Source organism: Pinus tabuliformis, chromosome 2_2 (assembly GCF_031772625.1).
Source record: "Pinus tabuliformis cultivar Carrire ecotype Pingquan chromosome 2_2, CPIR1, whole genome shotgun sequence".
Lineage (NCBI taxonomy): Eukaryota > Viridiplantae > Streptophyta > Pinopsida > Pinales > Pinaceae > Pinus > Pinus tabuliformis.
In genome coordinates, this window is record NC_142300.1 from 6,502,379 (window position 1) to 6,523,518 (window position 21,140).

General features: G+C 33.8%; 1 pseudogene; it reads left to right on the plus strand.

The window, feature by feature from the left end:
• The first annotated feature begins 12,301 nt into the window (after nucleotides 1–12,301).
• Nucleotides 12,302–13,550, plus strand: LOC149191273 (MLP-like protein 423; annotated as a pseudogene).
• Nucleotides 13,551–21,140: the final 7,590 nt, after the last annotated feature.

Sequence of the window (21,140 nt, forward strand, 5' to 3'; positions counted from 1 at the left end):
GTTTCACTCCGATGATACTATGTTTAGTATAATAGAATAATGAATCACAGTGTTGACTGCTAGAACCTTGTCCATCGTAGTCTCTTTGCACAAGGAAATGGTTTGCTGCTAAGATATTTTTTATTTAATAAAGTAATTGATATATTTCTGAGATTGATCTTCACAATTTTTATTATTACTCAGTGTTAGTGTTCTCTGTGTATGGATATATTTTGTTGTTCTCTTTTGATTTTGCGTTTTCATTCCCCAATATTATTTTGGGGATAAATCTAAAATTTGAAATCCAACATATTTTCATTATTTTTTCATTTTTTTCACACAATAAAATACATATATTCAAATCATGTACAATATTATTCATACAATAAAGTACACACATAGTAACAAACAAGACATTCAAATCACGTACACCTTGATTTTCAAACAAGACATTCAAATCATGTACACCATGATTTTTAGATGCCACGATTAGTGTCACAATCATTGTTACAATGATATACTACATTGCAATTTATTATTAATAAAAAATAAAATTTGAAAATTCTATTGATTTTAAGAATATTAAAGATATTAACATTAATATTCTTAATATAAAGTGTATTAATATTAATATTGATAAATAACATTAATAATATTTACATTTTAGTTATTTTAATCAAATATGGTCAAATATTACAATTACTATCAATGATTGTCACTCGCAGCCAACCATGGTTGAATGCCGCATTGTGAAAAGGATTGTATCACCATGAAAATAAACCATGTTTATTTTAGAGTTTGTAATATTTATATTTGGGTATACCAATGTTGGGTTTATAATATTAGTCCCTTGGGTTTAATATTATTCCCTTGGGTTCATAGTCCCTTGGGGTTTTAGTATTAATCCCTTGGGTTTATGTTTCCCTTGGGTTCATAATATCAATCCCTTGGGTTTATTATTAACTTGGCTTTATAATATCAATCATGGTCAACCATAGTCAACCATAACCAACCATGGTCAATTGTGGTCAATGATGGTCTGATCTCGCATTATGACAAAAATTTTCTCCACTTAGCATTTATATACCTTGGATTTATAATATTAGTCCCTTGGGTTTAATATTATTCCCTTAGGTTCATGATCCCTTGGGTTTTTAGTTTTAATCCCTTGGGTTTATTGTTCCTTTGGGTTTATAATTTCAATCGCTTGGGTTTATTATTCCCCAATCAACCATGGTTTATTATGATGTCATCCATGGTCAACCATAGTCCAACATGGAATTGATAAGGATTGTCTCAATATTACAATCAATGATGGTCAATCATGTTTATTTTAGTGTTTATAATATTTATCTTAGGGTTTATATATGTTGGGTTTATAATATTAGTCCCTTGGGTTTAATATTATTCCCTTGGGTTCATAATCCCTTGGGGTTTTAGTATTAATCCCTTAGGTTTATTATTACTTTGGGTTTATAATATCAATCCCTTGGGTTTATTATTCCCTTAGGTTTATAATATCAATCATGGTCAACCATTGTCAATCATCACCAACCATGGTTGAATGTCGCATTGTGATAACGATTGTCTCACTATGAAAATAAACCATGTTTATTTTAGTGTTTGTAATATTTATATTTGGATTTCCCAATGTTCGGTTTATAATATTAGTCCCTTGGGTTTTTAGTATTAATCCCTTGGGTTCATAATATCAATCCCTTGCCCATGGGGCTTTGGATTGACGGTGAATGGGTGCACTGTTAAGGAACTCCTTGCAATATGTCACTGGTTCAAATCCCCCATGGGTACTTACTTACCAAAAAAAAAAATATCAATCCCTTGGGTTTATTATTAACTTGGCTTTATAATATCAATCATGGTCAACCATATTCATCCATAACTAACCATGGTCAACTGTGGTCAATGATGATCCGACTCTCGCATTATGAAAAAAATTGTCTCCACTTATGGTCTATATACTTTAGGTTTATAATATTAGTCCCTTAGGTTTAATATTATTCCCTTAGGTTCATAATCCCTTGGGTTTTCAGTATTAATCCTTTAGGTTTATTGTTCCTTGGGTTTATAATATCAATCGCTTGGGTGTATTATTCCCCGGTCAACCATGGTTTATTATGATGTCAACCATGGTCAACCACGGTCCAACATGGAATTGTGATAAGGATTGTCTCAATCTTATAGTCAATGGTGGTCAATCATGTTTATTTTAGTATTTATAATATTTATCTTAGGGTTAATATACGTTGGGTTTATAATATTAGTCCCTTGGGTTTAATATTATTCCCTTGGGTTCATAATCCTTGGCAGTTTTAGTATTAATCCGTTGGGTTTATTATTACTTTGGGTTTATAATACCAATCCCTTGGGTTTTTCAAGTAGTTAAATATTTGAGGTGTTATTATTCCCTATCTTCCCCTGGCTAGGGACTATAGCGATCGCTCAAATGGTTGACTGTTTATTACGCCGATAGGCGTCCCTCCAATTGGAATTGGGCACTTTAATCATTTTCTTAATTAATCTTTTTGATCGGATGGTCTAAATTGAAACATGACAATATATTCTCATCGTTGCCACTCCATCAATGGTTGGAATTCACACCATTAATTTCCATGCATATATAAATCACATTTTTAAACCATACTTAAATTATTTTTCTACAAACATAATTAAAAATTTATTGTGCCTATTTTTCATAACCACGTATCACAATTACTATAAATAAATTTAAAAAATATGCATTGAAACATTATTATAACGATTCACATTAAACGATTTCCCAAGTGTAATATTCACACCATTAACTGCATCTCTCCCTATTCATTCCTTTTTGAAACGTATGCGGAGTTGGATTTTAAATGAGTGGATGAATTAGTGAATGATAAACTGAAAAGTGCATGAAACACTCTAAGGTTTTGTGCCTACTTCCTTGAAACAGCTGGCCATTCAGAGTATTTTCCATTGATTTAAAGATATTACCCGTGTATTAGCACATAAAACTGTATCAGTAATCGTCGAAAAAATTGACAGATGTGAAGGGTTTATGTTTATTATTACACTTTCAAGGGAACTTATGGGAAGCTATCAAATTTTGTCTTTGTGTTATTCTGTCATTTCCTTCTCTATGATTCAATCTGCATTGCCTTATATGGTTAAGAATCCTTTCTACACGCATTTAGGTCTATAGCTTCATATCTTTACTGGCACCGCCTATATACACTCCTTCAAACCTCTCACCTATTCCAAAAATCATAATTTTGTGTTTGCTCTGCTTTCAGTAAGGCTTTACCTAAAAACACGATGAGATCTGTGAGCATGGAGATAGTGATCTAAAATGGGGACCTAAAGGCTTCTTGTCAAACTTACAAGAACCTATCCCATTCCAAAGCTTATATATTCCCAAGATCTATGCTTATGATTGATAATTTGCGGAATTAAAAGTACTAGAAAGAGGTGAATGCTTGTGTTTGCCTTTAACTGTTAAGTGCTTTAAGTTGATTTGCTTAAACTAATATAAAAACATATAACAACAAATAATGCAAATAATAACCAACACGCATAACAACAATATAATTAGGAGTTCACCCAAATCTCTTGGGCTATGTCTATGTGACTCTAGTTAACTCAACTAGGCTCTTTGGGATTATGGCTTAAATTCTTTTACAAGTTCCACACTCAAATCCATAGGTTTACAAATGTACCTATGGGCATAGAATACCATCTTACCCTTGGCTGTCCTTACTCTACAGATAGATCTATGATTCTCTGGACTAGACTCCTTCAATCAGCGCGCTGAGCTATCTTGAGCTCTAGCTTGCACCAACTCCTTCAGAATTCTTTCACTGTCTCTAGAACTCCTTCTTCTATCTTCAACACGCTTTTCACATCAGCAATAGTTTGATCATTTGATCTCTTTGTTGTTCTGAAACTTCATTACCGCTCCATGGCTCTTAGAAGTCTTCAGGATTTTCTGAACTCCATCTCAATGGATTCAGCAGTCCCCTATAGTCACCTCGACTATTGGAACCTTGAGAATGAATGTTGGATCTATTCTCTGCAACTGCCTCCAACCTCTGGTAGCCTCTGCTTCTGCTCTCAGCTCTAGCTCTTGGCTCTGGCTCTCAGCTCTGGCTCTCATGAGCTTTTGGGTTCATTCGACCTCCAAGTGACTCTCCATCAATTGAGCTCTCTGGTTTTGCTCGACCTCCAAGCGACTCCAAGCTCCCCCTGTCAATCGTGCTCTCTGGATTTTGTGAGGCATCCTTCCAGCTCTGTGACTTCCTATCCATTTCTCTGTGTGTAATCATTCCTCTACCTCTGCATTTCTTTGACTGGCCCTCTAGCTCTCTGGCTTTATGGCTCTCATGACTAGCCAACTGGCTCGCTGGCTCTATGTCTCTGTGTATTACATAACGCATCATTGTTACAGAAACACCCCATTACAATGTGGAACCAAACACTGTAGGAATAGGGACCATTTCGCAATGAAAATAAACATGCGGCCTTTCTTCGAACAAATTCCCGAAAACAGAACGAAACTCCAATACACAGAGATAACGCGAAAATACATTGAAAATCCGAAAATTCGGATTTGAAAATTTATAAAATCGCATTATCAACTTATCGGGTTCGTGACTTAATCGCTAATCGCAATCTCACATCACATATGTCAATGGCCCTTTATGTGGTTGCGATCGCCGATTGTCGATCGCTGATATCGGTGCATCGCATATCGCAATCGCAACGCCCAATGGACTGTGTTGGTCATTATATAGATCGCAGATCTGATATATATCGTCGATGTCAATCCGTCGATCCGATCATCGCAATCATAGGTCACCCATCGCAACCACTAATCGGCTCATCGCTTTAATCGCAATTGCAATCGGCTCTGCCCGCGGTTCTGATATCGCATGCAGGCCTTCCTCCGATGCGATATATCGGAGATCGCTAATCGGGGGCCCTTATGGCCTTTGTTCTAAGTCCTCCCTTGGAACCTTTTCGATGTGACATTTCCTTAAGGAACGCGTATTCTCCATTAAGTCCCATTTATAAGAAATTGCCTCATTTTCAAAGGACAATGGGCAAATTTCTTTTTACAATAACTCCTTCATCCGAAGTTCGTTTTCGCCCATTCAAATTGTGTTAGATTCATAATGAAGAGATCTATGCAATGAGACTATTTCTAGGAGCATCCTTTGACTTCCATTTTTCCTCTGTGAGGAAAATTCATAGACTTAGAAGTCTATGTTAGATCCATTTTGGATCACACCTTCCCACTAAAAAGATTTTGGACTCCAAAAGATTGATATACTGATCTGAACAGTAAATGAGAGTACCTCACCCTCTTCTTTCAGCCTCCATACACTTGCCTTGCATAGTGCCTCTAAACCAAGCCTTTGAACACTTTCCTTCCTGGATGTGTTTGTCCTCTTGGGAAGAACTATCTTCCTCCTTGACTTCTTGCAGAACTCCTATTGAGAAGGTCATAGAAAGTAGTCTGAACTTCTCTACCTTGATCATTGATCCAAGGTGGCTCAAACCAATGTGAAGTTACATCTGCTTCACAAAATTTCCATTTGTACCTATTTGACATACTGTCAACAACAACTGTTAACAACAACAGGATTACAGACAACAACTGGATGGCCTAAACTCCTGCTTCAACAAAAGAAACAAATTTCACATCTTGTGAATTACCTCCATGTCTTTACATCTGCATACAAATGATTGACTAGATAACAAGCCAACAAAACATGCCTTTAAAACAATTGACCCTTCAAGTCAAGCATGTAGAAAAAGAACTTTAGGATTCTTTTTCAAAGATGAAACACTTCAACATTATCTCCATCTTGGAGACCAAATCAACTTTTCCCAAGTCAATATTGCATTACATTCATGTTTACAACAAAGTGATCAACCCTTCAATTTAATTACACATACATGTTCAAATACAAGGAAATCATCAACATCTCTATGGTCATGAATATCATGTTTATGCATGCATTTCATCTTTCAACTTTCTCTTAAGCACACTGTACTTTTGAAGCTGAAATGAATATAACATTGTAGCAATACAGTGAGTCTCCTACTCAACTTTTCCATTCACCTTCTTGGTAAAATCTTGCAACTCGCATCTCATTAACAAATAAATGCATTCTATTGATTTGATGCATTTTCAAAAGACATGCAACCTTAATTGGATGAGAACTCTAACCATTTCTTACCAATCCATTTCAAAGGTGTTACCTTTGTCTGCACTTCAGCATCAACATGTGAATCATCCTAAAACACATCAATCATGGAATTTTTCTTTCCATTCCTGCCATTTTCTCTTTCCACCTTCTTCAAGTTTCGTGGAAGCATTGTTGGATTCAGAGTCCAGCACTTTTCATAAATGTGTCCTTTCTTATGGCAATAAGTGCAACACATCTGCATCCTCTTGATAGCATGATTTTCCTTGTCCAGTGGACCTTTGGCTTCTTGCTTCCTTTCCTTCAAAAGTTTCTTGTATGTCGCCATTCTCTTCCAACATGTAGAAACATTATGGTTATTCAAACCACAAAAGGAACATGCAATTACTTTCCCATGCTTATATGGAAATTTATCATGCTTTACATAATCAAAAGGAATATGGTTAAAACCAAATTTATACCTTTCTCTTTCACCTTTATTGCCTTCATGAGAAGGTGAATCAAATAAAGAAGTAGCTCCCTTTGGAACACCATCAACCTCTTCAATGATTTCAGAGTTTCCACAACTCTCTAGTTCAAGTGTATGCTGATATACACCTTCTTTCTGCAAAGTATGTCTCACACTATTTCATTTCCCAAGAATACAATCTTCACACTCTTGAGGTAGAAGACCTGCAATGAAACTCCTTCTTGGAACTGTTTCAATGGCCTTCATGGCAGCTTTGGAAATTTCTCCATAAGACTATCCATAGCCAAGACCCAAATACTTAGGTCTTTCCTCAACTATTATTGCCTCAACAATACCTTGTGCATGTTTGCCCAAGCCTTTTCCTTCATAGCCCATCTTGGACATTAACTTGGAATCTATGCCTCTGGTATGTTTTTCAAAAGAACCAACATAAACATTCTTAGAGGAAATTGAAGACAAACTAGAATTATTTACCTCTTCTTCAAGATGATACTTGACTAAGGCTTCTTTGGCAACAAAGAGTTGTGTCTCCAACTCATGCATCCTTTCCAGGTTCATATTTGCAATATGAAGTTGTCTCTCCATTTCCTACAATTTGTCAGAAAGCAACTACTTCTCTTCCTTCATGGAATTCAACTGCTCTCTAAGTATGATGCTCTTCCTTCCATCCTCATACATTTCTCTCACCATATCCATCATGGTGAACAAGTCTTGCTTCATGTCTTCATCAAAGAATCTTGTGAAGAAAGCAGAATTTGAGGACTCACTTGTAGAAGTTGTCATTATCAGAATGAAAAAAAGAACTTCAAACAAGATTAACAAAGAGCTTATTCAAGCAACCTTTTGCAAAAAACCTCTTGTGCTTCAAGGATTGCTTTGAGGTCCTTTGGGATAAGAAGAATGCCTTCAGCCCTTCTTCCTTCTTGTCCTCTCCTAGACTTAGTTATCAATATCTTTCCCTTCACCTCTGCAAACTCAAACAATAGTCAATTTACAAACATCAAACAATCAATCCTTGACTGTTTAAACACCTTTCAAGTTAAGCAAGCAAATAGATTCCTCTGCCTCTGGGTTTCTTCGACTAGCCCTCTGGCTCTCTGGCTCTCACGACTGGCCATCTGGCTCGCTGGCTCTGTGGCTTTGTATATTACATAACACATCATTGTTACAGAAACGCCCCATTACAATGTGGAACCAAACATTGTATGAATAGGGACCATTTCACAATTAAAAGAAACAAGTGGCCTTTCTTCAGACAAATTCCCGAAAACGGAACGAAATTCCAATACATAGAGATAACGCGAAAATACATTGAAAATCCAAAAATCTAGATTTCAAAATTTATAAAATCGCATTTATAAACTTATCGGGTCTGTGCCTTGATCACTAATTGTAATCGCACGTCACATATGTCAACGACCCTTTATGTGGTTGTGATCGCTGATATCGGCGCATCGCATATCACAATCGCAACGCCCAATGGACTGTGTCGGCCAATATATATATCACTGATGTCGATCCGTCGATCCGATATATATTGCCGATGCCAATCTATCGATCCGATCATTGCAGTCACAAGTCACCCATCGCAACACCTGGTCGGCTCATCGCTTTAATCGTAATCTCAATCGGCTCTGCCCAGGGTTCCGATATCGCATGCAGGCCTTCCTCCGATGCGATATATCGAAGATCACTAATTGGGGGTCCTTATGGCCTTTGGTCTAAGTCCTCCCTTAGGACCTTTATGATGTGACATTTCCTTAAGGAACGCGTATTCTCGATTAAGTCCCATTTATAAGAAATTTCCTCCTTTTCAAAGGACAATGGGCAAATTTCTTTTTACAATAACTCCTTCATCTGAAGTCCGTTTTCACCCATTCAAATTGCTTAGATTCAGAATGAAGAGATCTCTACAATGAAACTGTTTCCAGGAGCATCCTTTGACTTATATTTTTCCTCCGTGAGGAAAATTCATAGACTTAGAAGTCCATGTTAGATCCATTTTGGATCAGATAGATTTGAAGGTTTCTACTGAGCTATGGGGTGCCTTTCAGAATTCTGCAACCTTATTTCCAAAGATAATTCCCTCTCATTTCAAAAGCATTGAATTCTTCCAAGATGGTAACGTTGGCAAAATCCACAAAATTAAATAGGAGAACCCAAAGTCATGTTTAAAGGGGGAATTATTTGATAAACATGACAGGGTGATGTAGTCAAATTGTGTCAAAAATTGTGGTTAACACTTATGGTATTGGGCATTTAGCTAGAGTAGAAGATAATTCCCTCTCGTTTCAAAAGCATTGAAGTCATCGGAGATGCTAACGTTGACACAATCCACAAAATTAAATACGAAGAAAGTATGAAGCAAATCTGAAATTTGGAATCAGGGTTTTGGAATTCTAAACATAATTTGCAGAGATTTCAGAATCTGTTTGGCTACCATTTATATGTTTCTGTTATAAATTTTTGGGGATGTTTCTGGCATTTTTACTATTGGTGATTTTTATGTCACCTGGCAGTGGGGTGCATACAGAAGTAGTGAAAGGGGCGACTCATGTATCCTAGAAAATTGAAGCATGGGACGAAAAAAATATGACCCTTAATTATACTGTGATCGAGGGTGAGATGTTGAACATATTCAAGGCCTTCAAGCCAACCATGAAGCTAATACCAGGAGTTGATGCCAATTCTTGCACTATAAGTTGGACAGTTGAGTTCGAGCCAGCAGGCGACCAAATTCCCCCAACATAGCTAATTAAGGAAGCAACAATCAGCATATTCAAGACCATGGAAGGATATATACTGACCACAGCTTGAGTTTCACTTGGATGATACTATGTTCAGTATAATAGAATAATGGATCACAGTGTTGATTGCTAGAACCTTGTCCGTCGTAGTCTCTTTGCACAAGGAAATGGTTCGCTGCTGAGAGATTTTTTATTTAATAAAGTAATTTATATATTTCTCATATTTATCTTCACATTTTTGTTTATTACTCAGTGTTAGTGTTCTCTTTGTATGGATATATTTTGTTGTTCTCTTTTTATTTTGTCTTTTCATTCCCCAATATTGTTTTGGGGATAAATCTAAAATTTTAAATCCAACATATTTGCTTTATTTTTTCATTTTTCATACAATAAAATGCATACATTCAAATCATGTACACTATTGTTCAGACAATAAACTACACGCATAGTAACAAACAAGACATTCAAATCATGTACACCTTTATTTTCAAACACGACATTCAAATCATGTACCCCATGATTTTTAGACAATGTAAAATAAATAAATAGAATAAGAACACATAGCAACAAGATATTTAAATCATGTACACCATGAGTTTTTCTCAAAAACCCTATCTCATGTATACCATGATTTACCTTGGAAAACCTCAACTAGAAAGAACCAACCAACAATAGATATATTATTGTCCTTTACTACCAACATGCATACAACTCTAGTTACATGCATACTCTAGCTAAATGCCCAATACCATAAGTGTTAACCACAAATTTTGACACAATTTAAGTACATCACCCTATCAAATTTATCAAACAATTCCCCCTTTAAACTTGACTTTGGGTTTTCCTTGACCAAATCTTGCCAAGTGAACTAGCACCCTAGAGAGTCAATGTTACCATAAGAATCTCACATGCTATCTTAACTCAAATATTTCCTCATATTACCACATGCTCCCTATATCACCTAAATATACATCTATACTTTACTAATAATTTACTAGAATAAGCATGCCCTACAAAATCTTACCATCCTATATCCATTTACATGTATAAATATTCACCTCCATTTATTTTTATATTTTATTAATACTATTATAAAGCTTAAACGACCATGTTCCCTCCTTGTCATTCCTTCTTGCATTATATCAAGAATTTCAAAAGAAAAGTGTAATTTCATCCGCTAATGCTATCCTTTCGCCTGATGCTCTCTTCTCTTATTACCTCTTCTACAAGGTCCTAGAGCTTCCCTGATTGTAAAAGAATTTAGTTTGTTTATTCTTACAACCCACGGGGATCCACCACCGAAGCCCAATTACCAACATTTGGAAATATAGTTCTGTACCATTGTTCCCTTGTGGAAATGACTGCAAAGCCCTCCAACAATTTCGACCTTGTCAAAATACCTAAAACTGCTTAAAGCCTCCCTCGGCCAAAACCCCCGGCACCATTACTCTATCCCTTTCGGCCCCATTTGTAGCTGTTTAAAGATTACTTAACTGCGCAAATGTATCTATACTTAACTCAATAATACCATCAACTCAACACTATAGATCATCAATACTAAGTACTCAATACCATCCTATGAAAGAAAGAATATGTTGTTACGAGAGGCAATATTTTGTCAAGTTCTCAGTACCATAATGGTTAGCCACCATTGTTGACACAATATTGATTCCATCACTAAATCAAATTCAATTTGGAGGATATTTTGTTAATATGTCACGATGCCAGCTAAATTTTAATTCAATTCAATCATTTAATGTTCCTTACTGATTCACTGAAAAAATAAACCAAAAAAACATTTTAAAGGCCTAACATAAAATATGGTGTACTTTTTGGAGGAATTATTGGATTGTCAAAAGTGATACTATTTAAAATCATTGGGCACACAAAATCTTGAAATTTGAAATCTATAATCTAGATTTACAAAATTGCTACCATATTTTATTAAAATATTACCTAACCGCACCAAAAATTCAGAAGAAAATTTTCTTGTTTTTTCTTAGGAAAGAATACTACATCTACTCATCCCTGGTACACAATAACTCTACTCGTGTAACATTCCCCAATTTTTTTTTTTGATTATGATGTTGACAACAATATGTGTAAGGAAAACTATAATTCTTGCTCCTTGTTACGTTTTATCAGAAGTTAAGTTATCGTCTAAAAAAAATTTGTACAATAAAATACATACATTCAAATCATGTACACACATAGTGACAAACAAGCCATTCAAATCATGTACACCTTGATTATTAAAAAATACATTCAAATCATGTACACCATGATTTTTAGACAATGTAAAAAAAAAAAAATAGAATAAGAACACATAGCAACAAGATATTTAAATCATGTAACAATTCACATTCAACGATTTTCCAAGTGTAATATTCACTCCATTAAGTGCATCTGTCCCTATTTATTCCTTTGTGAAACGTATGCAGAGCTGGATGTTCAATGTAGTGGATGAATTATTGAATGATAAACTAAAAAGTGCACGAAACACGCTAAGGTTTTGTGCCTACTTCTTTGAAACAGTTGGTCATTCAGAGTATTTTCCATTGATTTAAAGATATTACCCGTGTATTAGCACAGGAAATTTTATCAGTAACCGTCAAACAAATTAACATATGTGAAGGGTTTATGTTTATTATTGAACTTTCAAGGGAACTTATGGGAATCTATCAAATTTTGTCTTTGTGTTATTCTGTCGTTTCCTTTTCTGTGATGCAATCTGCATTGCCTTGTATAGTTAAGAATCCTTTTTTCGCACATTTAGGGCTATAGCTTCATCTCTTTACTGGCACCGCCTATATACACTCCTTCAAACCTCTCACCTCTTCTAACACTCATAATTTTGTGTTTGCCCTGCTTTCGGTAAGGCTTTAGCTGAAAAAATGATGCAATATGTGAGCGTAGAGATAGATTTGAAGGTTTCTGCTGAGAAATTGTGGGGTGCCTTTCGAGATTCTACAACCTTATTTCTGAATATAATTCCCTCTCATTTCAAAATCATTGAAGTAATCAGAGATGGTAACGTTGGCACAATCCACAAAATTAAATGTGGAGAACCCAAAGTCAATTTTAAAGGAGGAATTGTTTGATAAACTTGACAGGGTGATGTAGTCAAATTGTGTCAAAAATTGTGGTTAACACTTATGGTATTGGGCATTTACCTAGAGTAGAAGATAATTCCCTCTCATTTCAAAAGAATTGAAGTCATCAGAGATGGTAACATTGGCACAATCCAAAAAATTAAATACGGAGAAGGTATGAAGCAAATCTGAAATTTGGGATTTGAGTTTTGGAATTCTAAACATAATTAGCAGAGGATTCATAATATGTTTGGCTACCATTTATATGTTTATGTTATAAATGTTTGGTGATGTTTCTGGAATTTTTACTATTGGTGATCTTTATGTCACCTGGCAGTGGGGTGCATACAGAAGTAGTGATCGTTTCCTTAACTTAAAGGTTGATGGGTGTGAAGCTAATGATTTTTAAGAGAAGCTAAAGGATATTAAATAAATACAAAGCATTTTACAGTTATGTTATGCAGGGTAGAATATATGTTTCTTGGGATTAGGATTTCCTAACTTAATCGTCGATTTTGGGAATACATTGACCTTCAAAAGTTAGACTATATTCCTATACATTACATTTCAAATATTTTCAAAATCTACAATCCACTTAAATTTATATAAATCTTATTCTTTTGATTTAACATGTATCTTGTTCTTTACCCTTTTTATGATCCCGGACAACAATTATATACAAGAACATAATGGGAAAAAAAAAAAAATAATAATAAATAAGTAAATAAAAAATAAAAATAAATAAATAAATAAATTCAATGTTCGGTGCAGGAATGAAAGGGGCGACTCATGTATCTGAGAAAATTGAAGCATGGGACGAAACAAATATGACCCTTAATTATACTGTGATCGAGGGTGAGATACTGAACATATTCAAGGCCTTCAAGCCAACCATGAAGGTAATTCGAGGAGCTGATCCAATTCTTGCATTGTAAGTTGGGCAGTCAAGTTCGAGCCCGCAGGCAACCAACTTCCCCAAACATAGCTAATTAAGGAATCATTAATCAGCATATTCAAGACTGTGGAAGGATATCTACTCACCACATCTTGAGTTCACTTGGATGATGCTATGTTCAATGTAATAGAATAATGGATCACAGTGTTGATTGCTAGAACCTTGTCCGCCATAGTCTCTTTGCACAAGGAAATGATTTGCTGCTGAGAGATTTTTTATTTATTACATCAATTGTTATATTTCTCAGAGTTAGCATCACATTTTTGTTTATTACTCAGTGTTAGTGTTCTTTGTGTATGGACATATTTTTATGTTCTCTTTTGATTTTGTCTCTTCATTCCCCAATATTGTTTTGGGGATAAATCTAAAATTTGAAATCCAACATATTTGCCTTATTTTTCATTTTTTCATACAATAAACTACATACATCCAAATCATGTACACTATTGTTCAGACAATAAACTACACGCATAGTAACAAACAAGACATTCAAATCATGTACACCTTTATTTTCAAACACGACATTCAAATCATGTACCCCATGATTTTTAGACAATGTAAAATAAATAAATGAAATAAGAACACATAGCAACAAGATATTTAAATCATGTACACCATGAGTTTTTCTCAAAAACCCTATCTCATGTGTACCATGATTTACCTTGGAAAACCTCAACTAGAAAGAACCAACCAACAATAGATATATTATTGTCCTTTACTACCAACATGCATACAACTCTAGTTACATGCATACTCTAGCTAAATGCGAGATACCATAAGTGTTAACCACAAATTTTGACACAATTTAACTACATCACCCTATCAAATTTATCAAACCATTCCCCCTTTAAACTTGACTTTGCGTTTTCCTTGACCAAATCGTGCCAAGTGAACTAGCACCCCACAAAGTCAAAGTTACCATGAGAATCTCGCATGCTATCTTAACTCAAATATTTCCTCATATTAACACATGCTCCCCTATATCACCTAAATCTACATCTAGACTTTACCAATAATTTACTAGAATAAGCATGCCCTACAAAATCTTACCATCCTATATCCATTTACATGTATTAATATTCACCTCCATTTTTTTTTTCATATTTTATTAATACTATTATAAATCTTAAACGATCATGTTCCCTCCTTCTCATTCCTTCTCGCATTATATCAAACATTTCAAAAGAAAAGTGTCATTTTCTCTGCTAATGCAATCCTTTCACCCTGTGCTCTCTTCTCTTATTACCTCTTCTACAAGGTCCTTGCAGCTCTTGGGGATCCACCACCGAAGCCCAATTACCAACACTTGGCAATAGAGTCACGTACCATTGTTCCCTTGTGGCAATGATTGCAAATCCCTCCAGCAATTTCAACCTTGTCAGAATACCTAAAACGGCTTAAAGCCTCCCTCGGCCAAAACCCCTGACGCCATTAGTCTAACCCTTTCGGCCCCATTTGTAGTTGTTTAAAAATTACTTAGTTATGCAAATTTATCTATACTTAATAATACCATCAACTCAACACTATAGATCACCAATACTAAGTACTCAATACCATCCTCCGAAAGAAAGAGTTTGCTGTTACGACAGGCAATATTTTGTCAAGCTCTCAATACCATAACGGTTAGCCACCATTGTTGACACAATCTTGATTCCATCACCAAATCAAATTCAATTTGGAGGATATTTTGTTAATGTGTCAGGATGCCAGCTAAATTTTAATTCAATTCAATCATTTAATGTTGCTCACTAATTCACTGAAAAAAATAAACCAAAAAAACATTAATTTCCTCATGTAAAATATGGTGTACTTTTTGGAGGAAGTTTTGGATATTCAAAAGTGATACAATTTAAAATCTTTGGGCACCCAAAATCTTGAAATTTAACAGCTATAATCTAGATTTACAAAATTCCTACCAGATTTTATTAAAATATTACCTAACTGCATAAAAAAATCAGAAAAAAATTTTGTTGTTTTTCTTAAGAAAGAATACTACCTCTACTCATCCGTGGTACACAGTAACTCTACTCCTGTAACATTTCCAAATTATTATTTTTTTAACTATCGTGTTGACAATGATATGTGTAAGGAAAGCTATAATTCTTGCTCCTTGTTACGGTTTGTCAGAAGTTAAGTTGTCGTCTAATAAATTTTTGTATCAAACTGTGGCTAGGTGATGTTATTACATATTTTATATATGCTCTTTTATAATTCCAATGTGGCCCATGTCAAACATGGTATTCTTGACAATATGATATGCATAATTGTTGCATTTTTGGGTTGGGTTGCTTCCTACTCCGCCAAACATTATTAGAACCACACTAAGACTAGTAAAGAGGCACGAAAAAGACTAGTTGTGCCCCCGACCGACGAGGGTTTGGCTCTGCCAGTTACCCATTTCAGTGTTTACCTACCGTCAGGTATGTTAAGGATTGTAACTATTGTTTTCTTACCTTGTCGTGAATTTTATTTAAATTTTATGATAATATTTTTGTGATTTTCGTTGAGCTTATTTGAATGATATTTTTAATATAATAAAAATATATATATATATATATTTTAAGTGTTTTATTTTTATAAAATTTAAATTATAAAAAAGTTGTAATTTAAAATTATAATGGGTAATAAAATCAATTAAAATTAATATAACATAAATTAAATTTATTATTTCAATTTTAAGTTATATTCATCACTATAAATACTAAGTGAAAATGGCTAAAATATACATATTGAAAATACATGAAATATTCTCATATTCACAGATAACCAAACTCTAGGCTTAGGAGCAGTGTAGAATTTTTTTGTCTTAGTTTCCTATACAAAAAGGAATTAAAAAAAAAAGTGGCGTGAATATTTTAATGTAGGGAGTGAAAAATAATAATAATAATAATAAACAAGAATTTTTTGATAATTGAGGATAAAATTATTAATAAAAATTAAAAAATCTATTCATTTTAACAATATTAATGATATTAGCACTAATATTGTTAATACAAAGTGTATTAAGATTAATATTAATAAATAAAATTAGTAATATTTACATTCTCATTATTTTAATCATTGTTCAAATGGGTGACCATAATTTATGACAAAAGTATGGTCAATCATAACCAAATATGTGAAACCATCACAAAACATATTGAGCCATGGGAAACTTATGTCAACTATGGCAATCATGGTCACCTTTGGTCAACCATATTTACCATAATCAACCTATGAAAATCATGGTCAACCCATGTTTAGCATGGAAAACAATGGTTAAAATGGTCAAACATGGTCAACCTAAGTCACCATGGTCAAATGTGTTCAACGTAATGGTTAACCATAATGGTCTACCCTTTTCAACCATGGCAAACAATGGTCAAGCCTCATTGGATATGCTCAACCATGGTCAACCATTATGGTCATAAATGGTCAACCATTCTAGTCATAATAAGGGGTTTATGCTATTATAGTTTATAATAAAGGGTTTAATATTAGGGTTTATAATATTGGATTTAATATTAGAGTTTATAATGTAGGGTTTATAATATTGGTTTTAATATTAGGGCTTATGATATAGTGTTTATAATATTCAAACATAATCAACCATAATGGTTAATCAAGGTCTCTATGGTCAACCATGATCAACAATGGTGAAACAAGGTCAACGAACATTAACCAAGCTCATACAAGATCAACATAATTAGAATGGTCAACGAATGTCTACCAAGGTCAATGTCCCATTGTTACATTACATTGCAATTTCCTTAAGGTCAACCATGATCAACCATGGTCAACTATGATGAGCCATTATCAACCATGCTCAACCAAGGTCATACATGGTTGAACGTGGTCAACATGGTTAGTCATGGTCAACCATTATCAACTATTCTTTATAATATTAATCACTTGGGTTTATAATATTAATAATCTCTTCGGTTTATTTCTTAGGGTTTATAATATTTGTTTTAATGGAGCTTATAATATTAGGTTTAATAGAGTTTATAATATTAAGTTCAATACTAGGATTTGTAATATAGGTTTTATAATACTTGGCCTTATAATATTTAAACATAGTCAAATAAATTCGACCATTGGGTTTATAATATTGGGATTTTTAATACCATATTTATAATATTGTGTTTAATATCGGGGTTTGAAATGTTGGGTGTCTAATAGCCGCAGTGTGACAAACATTGTCATGATGCCACGATTAGTGTCACAATCATTGCTACAATGATATCTTACATTGCAATTTATTATTAATAAAAAATAAAATTTGAAAATTCTATTCATTTTAACAATATTAAAGATATTAACATTAATATTCTTAATATAAAGTGTATTAATATTAATATTAATAAATAACATTAATAATATTTACATTTTAATTATTTTAATCAAATATGGTCAAATATTGCCAATACTATCAATCATTGTTACTCATAGCCAACCATGGTTGAATGTCGCATTATGACAAGGATTGTCTCACCATGAAAATAAACCATGTTTATTTTAGTGTTTGTAATATTTATATTTGGGTTTACCAATGTTGGGTTTATAATATTAGTCCCTTGGGTTTAATATTATTCCCTTGGGTTCATATTCTCTTGGGGTTTTAGTATTTATCCCTTGGGTTTATGTTTCCCTTGGGTTCATAATATCAATACCTTAGGTTTATTATTAACTTTGCTTTATAATATCAATCATGGTCAACCATAGTCAACCATAACCAACCATGGTCAATTGTGGTCAATGATGGCCCGATCTCACATTATGACAAAAATTGTCCCCACTTAGCGTTTATATACCTTGGGTTTATAATATTAGTCCCTTGGGTTTAATATTATTCCCTTAGGTTCATAATCCCTTGGTTTTTTAGTATTAATCCTTTGGGTTTATTATTCCTTTGGGTTTATAATATCAATCGCTTGGGTTTATTATTCCCCAATCAACCATTGTTTATTATGATGTCAACCATGGTCAACCACAATCCAACATGGAATTTGATAAGGATTGTCTCAATATTACAATCAGTGATGGGCAATCATGTTTATTTTAGTGTTTATAATATTTATCTTAGGGTTTATATACGTTGGGGTTATAATATTAGTCCCTTGGGTTTAATACTATTCCCTTGGGTTCATAATCCCTTGGGGTTTTGGTATTAATCCCTTGGGTTTATTATTACTTTGGGTTTATAATATCAAACCCTTGGGTTTATTATTCTCTTAGGTTTATAATATCAATTATGGTCAACCATTGTCAATCATAGCCAACCATGGTTGAATGTCGCATTGTGAAACGATTGTCTCACTATGAAAATAAACCATGTTTATTTTAGTGTTTGTAATATTTATATTTGGGTTTACCAATGTTTGGCTTATAATATTAGTCCCTTGGGTTTAATATTATTCCCTTGGGTTCATAGTCTCTTGGGTTTTTTGTATTAATCCCTTGGGTTCATAATATCAATCCCTTGGGTTTATTATTAACTTGGCTTTATAATATCAATCATGGTCAACCATAGTCATCAATAACCAACCATGGTCAAATGTGGTCAATGATGGTCCAACTCTCGCATTATGAGTTTATAGTATTAGTCCCTTGGGTTTAATATTATTCCCTTAAGTTCATAATCCCTTTGGTTTTCAGTATTAATCCTTTGGCTTTATTGTTCCTTTGGGTTTATAATTTCAATCGCTTGGGTTTATTATTCCCTGGTCAACCATGGTTTATTATGATATCAACCATGGTCCAACATGGAATTGTGATAAGGATTGTCTCAATATTGCAGTCAATGATGGTCAGTCATATTTATTTTAGTGTTTATAATATTTATCTTAGGGTTGATATATGTTGGGTTTATAATATTAGTCCCTTGGATTTAATATTATTCCCTTGGGTTCATAATCCCTTGGGGTTTTAGTATTAATCCCTTATGTTTATTATTACTTTGGGTTTATAATACCAATCCCTTGGGTTTATGAAGTAGTTGAATATTTGAGGTGTCATTATTCCTTGCCTTCTGTTGTCTAGGGACTATAGTGATCGCTCAGATGGTTGACCTATGGTTGACTGTTTATTACGCCAAAAGGCACCCCTCTTTTTGGAATTGGGCACTTTAATCATTTTCTTAATTAGTCTTTTTTATCAGATGGTCTAAATTGAAAGATGCCAGTATATTCTCATCGTTGCCACTCCATCAATGTTTCGAATTCACACCATTAACTTCCATGCATATGTAAATCACATGTTTAAACTATACTTAAATTAAGTTTTTACAAAACATAATTAAAAATTTACTGTGCTCATTGTTCACAACCACATATAATAATTATTAGAAATAAATTTAAAAAAATATGCATTGAAATGTTATTATAATGATTCACATTCAATGGTTTTCCAAGTGTAATATTCACTCCATTAAGTACATTTGTCCCTATTCATTCCTTTGTGAAACTTATACAGAGTTGGATGTTAAATGTAGTGGATGAATTAGTGAATGATAAACTAAAGAGTGCACGAAACACGCTAAGGTTTTGTGCCTACTTCCTTGAAACGTTTGGTTGTTCAGAGTATTTTCCATTGATTTAAAGATATTACCCGTGTATTAGCACAGACAATTGTATCAGTAACCGTTGAAAAAATTGACAAATGTGAAGGGTTTATGTTTATTATTGTACTTTCAAGGGAACTTATGGGAAGCTATCAAATTATGTCTTTGTTTTATTATGTTGTTTCCTTCTCTGTGATGCAGTCTACATTGCCTTATATGGTTAAAAATCCTTTCTTCACGCATTTAGGGCTATAGCTTCATCTCTTTATTGGCACCGCCTATATACACTCCTTCAAACCTCTCACCTCTTCCAACACTAGTAATCCTCCAACACTCATAATTTTGTGTTTGCTCTAATTTTGGTAAGGCTTTAGCTGAAAAAATGACACAATTTGTGAGCGTAGAGATAGATTTGAAGGTTTCTGCTGAGAAACTGTGGGGTGCCTTTTGGGATTCTGCAACCTTATTTCCGAAGACAATGCCCTCTCATTTCAAAAACTTTGAAGTCATTGGAGATTGTAACGTTAGCACAATCCAAAAAATTAAATACGGAGAAGGTATGAAGCAAATCTGAAATTTGGAATTTGAGTTTTGGAATTATAAACATAATTAGCAGAGGTTTTAGAATCTATTTGGCTACCATTTATATGTTTTTATTATAAATTTTTGGTGATGTTTCTGGCATTTTTACTATTGGTGATCTTTATGTCACCTAGCAGTGGGGTGCATACAGAAGTAGTGATTGTTTCCTTAACTTAATGGTTGATGGGTGTGAAGCTAGTGATTTTTAAGAGAAACTAGAGGATACTAAATACATACAAAGTATTTTACAGTTATCTTATGCAGGGCAGAATATATGTTTCTTGGATTTAGGATTTCTTAACTTAATCATCGATTTTGGGAATATATTAACATTCAAAAGTTAGACTATATTCCTATACATTATATTTCAAAATATTTTCGAAATATACAATCCACTTAAATTTATATAAATCTTATTCTTTTGATTTAACATGTATCTTATTCTTTACCCTTTTTATGATCCTGGACTAAAAATATATACAAGAATATAACGGGGAAAAAAAGCATTGTTGGGCACAAGAATGAGAGGGGCGACTCATTTATCCGACAAAATTGAAGCATGG